Source organism: Vombatus ursinus, unplaced genomic scaffold, assembly GCF_900497805.2.
Source record: "Vombatus ursinus unplaced genomic scaffold, bare-nosed wombat genome assembly UNPS02015255.1, whole genome shotgun sequence".
Lineage (NCBI taxonomy): Eukaryota > Metazoa > Chordata > Mammalia > Diprotodontia > Vombatidae > Vombatus > Vombatus ursinus.
The window spans coordinates 27,538,699-27,543,568 of record NW_020955033.1 but is presented as its reverse complement, the minus strand read 5'-3'; the positions used below and the strand labels follow the sequence as shown (position 1 = coordinate 27,543,568).

General features: G+C 39.2%; 1 pseudogene; it reads left to right on the top strand.

Moving 5' to 3' along the window:
• The first annotated feature begins 877 nt into the window (after positions 1-877).
• On the top strand, positions 878-1,320 carry LOC114031941 (annotated as a pseudogene).
• The last annotated feature ends 3,550 nt before the right edge of the window (positions 1,321-4,870 follow it).

Here is a 4,870-nt window from a genome sequence, read left to right as displayed (position 1 = left end):
CAACTGAAATGCTTTGAAGCATCTCCAAAGTTACCTAGGCTGCTAAACTTGCATAAAGCTTGTTGCACAAATGTTATACTCTTATCTTCTCTGTGATCACATGTCAAATGGTGTTCCTAGTAATTTCTGTTTTCCCAGTCTCCTCAGGAGTATACTATACATTCTATCATTTGAAAGATGTTTTAATTATAAACTTTCTTATATCACTTCTAAATTTCCCCAAAAGAAAGTTATTTCTAAAGGTAAAAATCTAATTCTTCTGAGTCCCAAATTGCCCATAATGAGAAAGTTTAAAGGAAGAAAAATTTACATGTTTTTCCAACTATCCAAGTGACAAAAACTTCACACTTCAACACATTTTTGTACATACTTAGACAACTGGTGTTTCATTACTTAATTATTATTAAATCAATTACCAAAATAAACACACATGAGGAATAAAAACTTACATAAACCCTTAGCATTTAACAAGGTAAAAAAAAAACAAGTGAATTAGTAAACAATAAACAAACTAAAACGTTTTTGTTCTGTATCCCTATAAGGTCTATCTGAAGCTCAGCCACTTTGGTCTTTACTTTCTTTTTTCTTGCTTACCTCTCTTCCTTCTTTCCTATAGTTGTAATCATTGTATATTCAATTCTGGATCTGTTGATCTCTCTATACAGCAACCAGAATTTATTAACAGTTCCAAATAGGCCTCTGGAGGGAATTTGTGACAGGCCAATATTAAGAAGAAAATAGTACTGAGAAAAGCTGTTCTCTTTAATAATGTTATTTACATGCCAAACGCTGATAAAGCAAGAGCAAGATGTTCGGTCTTGAAAGTTTATGACTCCTTGAGCGGAGCTAGCGGCCGCTGAGGCGGGCTGGGCAGCAGGAAGGAGCGCGGGGCACAGCACATAGAGCAGAATGCAGACCACGGGGACCCTCCTCATTTCTCCAGCCCTGATCTGCTGCTGTACCAGGGGTCTGGTCAGGCCTGTATCTGCATCTGTCCTCAATAGGTCAGAGATCCGTTTTGAACAGCCCACTTCTAGCAGTACCCTGCTCCAGCTGGCCCATCTACAGCTCCAGACCTGTGCTATTTACTGGGACATCAACACAGCTGCCAAGTTCATTGATGCTGGGGCCGCCACGGTTGGTGTGGCTGGCTCGGGGGCAGGTATTGGGACAGTGTTTGGCAATTTAATCATAGGCTATGCCAGGAACCCGTCCCTCAAGCAGCAGCTCTTCTCCTATGCCATCCTGGGCTTTGCCCTGTCTGAAGCCATGGGGCTCTTCTGTTTGATGGTAGCCTTCCTCATTCTCTTTGCCATGTGAGGCCTCTGTGAAGGGTCTCCTGCCTCCATCCCGCTGCTTTGACTCCAGCCTCAAGCCCCTTGCTAGAGTGTGCCGAGCTTTAACATTAAACACCATGTTTCTCTAAAAAAAAAAAAAAAAAGTTTATGACTAAACAAACAAGTTTGAAAGACGTAAGAACTCTTATCAACACAATGACCAACCACAATCCTAGAGAACTGAAGATGAAATGTACTATGTCCAAATAGAAAGGTTATGAAACTTTTTTTGGTGGAGAGGTGAGGGGAGACATAGCCAATGTGAGAATTTTCTTTGCTTGATTATACATGATTATAACAGTGGTTTTGTTTTTCTTGTTTTCTCAATTGAAAGCGAGATGGTATAGGGGAGAAAATATGAATCTAAAAATAAAATATATTTTTTCAATTTTAATATTTTATTTTTCCCAAATTACATGTGAAAACAATATTAAACATTTGTTTTTTTATTTTGAGTTCCAAATTCTCTCCTTCTCTCCCTCCCTTCCTCCTCATTGAGAAGACAAGCAACTTGACAATAATTTTTTTAAAAAAGAAAGTACATGCTAGTGTTTTTATTTTAGTCAATCAATAACCAATTATTAAGTGCCTGTTATATGTCAGGCATATAGCTAGGCACTGAAGATATTTATAAAAAATGAGAAAGTTTCTTCCTTCAAGGAGCTTACTTCATTCCCTGACAATACAGACTGGTCATAAATAAGTAAATGGAGGAGATATACAAAAGAGACAGTGACAGGGTCAGGGAAGGTAACACTAACAACAGGGGGGAGATTCAGGAAAAAACTCTTAAAAGAAGTGGCATTTGAGGCTGAGGTGAAAAGGAGATAATTTCAGGCATGAGGAACAGCCTATGCAAAGGTGTAGAGGTAGGAAATGAAATATTACGGATGGGAAGCAGTAATTATACCAGTTTGGCTAGAACATAGTACATGACGGAAGTAAAGTGTTACTAGTCTAAACAGATAGGCTGGGGCTAAATTGTAAAGTTGTTGTTTTTTTTTTTTTAATGACAAACAGAGGAGTTTATATTTTGTCCTAGTGGCAATGGAGAACCACTGAAGCTTCTTGAATAAGTAAATGATGTGGACAGGCCCACATTTTAGGATGATCAGATTGGGCAGCTATGTAGTGGATAGATTAAAGAGATGAGATACTGGATACACAAAGACCAATTAATCTTGGTGGTTGTCCTTCATTCTTGAAGAGAACCAAAATGACATCACTATGTTGGAGTCAAGGTACATTGTGTTCAACTGTAGCTTATCAGACCAATAAGACCTTGGAAGGCTCTATCACAGGTTGGGCAAAAATAGTCAGATAGACAGGCAGAGAATTTTATTTCATTTGTATGCCGGCCTTCCCAGAGCTTCCCCCTCTCTCTCTTTTTCTCTTTCTCCTTCCCTCCTTCCTTCTCCACCCTGCGTCTTGACTAGGTCCCCAACAGTACCTAGAACCATGTGTGACCTCTCTCAAAGCTGGATTAAAGAACTCCTTTCCAAATCACTCAAACCAATTCCAACCCTCACATAGTCATTCAGGGTCACAACAGCATTTTCTCCAGCAATCAAAAGGATCTTATGCTGGAAACTCTGGGTTAATGGAAGAATGGTGGCATCTTCAATAGAAACAGGGAACTTTGGAGACAGGGTGAATTTAGAGGGAAAGATAATCAGGATCCAACAGACAGGGTTGTTTAAAATCCATAGGATCACTGGAGATATGACCCTAGAGGTCTCTCATTACATATACATGAAAAAGTTGTTATCAATGTCAAGTAATATTTACTTTTCATATATGTCAAGTCTAGGATTTAATATACTTTAAACAAGATTAAGAAATAGGAGAAAAACATACAAAGATCTAGCCTCACATACTTATTTGCATGCATATTACATTGATACCACCCCCACTCAAGTGTAAGCTCCAGAAAGGATAAAATTATTTTGTTTTGGTCTCTCTAGTCTCAATGCCTGGCACAGAGTACATGCTGATACAAGTCTGTTGAATCGAAATGAACTTTCTATTGTGTTCTCCATAGCAAAAATCACAAACCAGCATCCTTCTCACACTTACAGCCAAGACCCTAGCTTCCTACTTCACTGAGATGATTGATATCATCTTCTGCTAGGAACTCGTTCTCTCCCATCCTCCACACCTCATAATTTCTCTGCAGCATCACCTCATAACTTCTTAGGATGCCCTAAGAAAAGATATTCCTACTCCTCACCAAAGATACCACCACTACCAGTGAGTCTCTTATCCTATTCCCTCACTAATCTTCTTGAACTTTACCCCAACAATCCCTGTATCCCCTTTATGCCTTCATTCTCTCCTTTAAGTCATTTCTGTCTGCCCACAAACATGCCCAGGCCTCCTCCTCCAAAAACAATAGCAATGAACAAACATCCCTTTGAATCATCTGTTGTATCCATATGTCAAATCATCCCTCTCCTCTCCTTCACTGCTTAATTTCTTGACAAATGCTTACCATACAGTAAGTGCTTAATAAATGATTGTTGACTTACAGTAAATGCTTAATGAATTTTTGTTGACTTGACAAAACCATCAACACTCAATACTTCAACTTCCTTCCCTGATTGCTCCTCAGTCCATTTTATTCCATCATTCGCCTTGACCACTCTAATGAAACTTCTCATTTTATGGTTAACAGTGATCTAATTGCCAAGTGCAATGCCTATTTTTCAGACTTCATTCGTATTCCTTGACCTCTTCGTAGCTTTTAGCACTATTGGCCACCTTGTGCAGCTGGATCCACTCTTCTCCCTTGTCCTCAAAAGCAGAGTACTCCCATTTCTCCTACTTCTCTAGCCACTCCGGCTTTGGCTCTTCCAATGACTCCTCCTGGTACAATGGAAATAGCACTTACTCTGATGTCAGAGGACTAGAATTAAAACTCTTTCTGGTGATTACTATTTCCATAATCACTTAACCTCTGTGGGCCTCAGTTTCCTCATCTGAAAAATGCAGAGGTATATCTATATAGCCCCAGAGGTCCCTTGTAGTTCTAAATCTATAACCTTATTCCCTTGCAGGTAATCCCCAAATATGCGTACTTAATCCTCTTCTCTTCTCTCTGCTTGCTCCGTTGGAAATCTCATTAATTTCCATTTAAGAGCCAGAATACACCTTAAAAGACCATGTAGTCCAACTCTCCCCATTTTACAGATGGTGAATGAAACATTGAGTTATCTTTGAGTCTCTTTTCTCCTTCACCTCATATCTAGTCAGCCACCAAGTCCTATTCAATCCACCTCCACAACATCTTTCAGTCTGTCCTTTCTTATTTATTCCCACTGCCACCACCTCAGTAAAGGTCCTCATCACCATCCATGCATATAAGCTTTCTTACAGTTCTCTCCTACATTCTCATCCCTCCTGAAATTTATCCTTTCCAGAACTTCTTAAACTGTGAGTCATGACCACATATGGGATCACGAAAAATTTGTCAACTGTAGAAGGTTTCTGAACACATAATGACCAAAAATGAATTCCAAATCAAATGCATAATG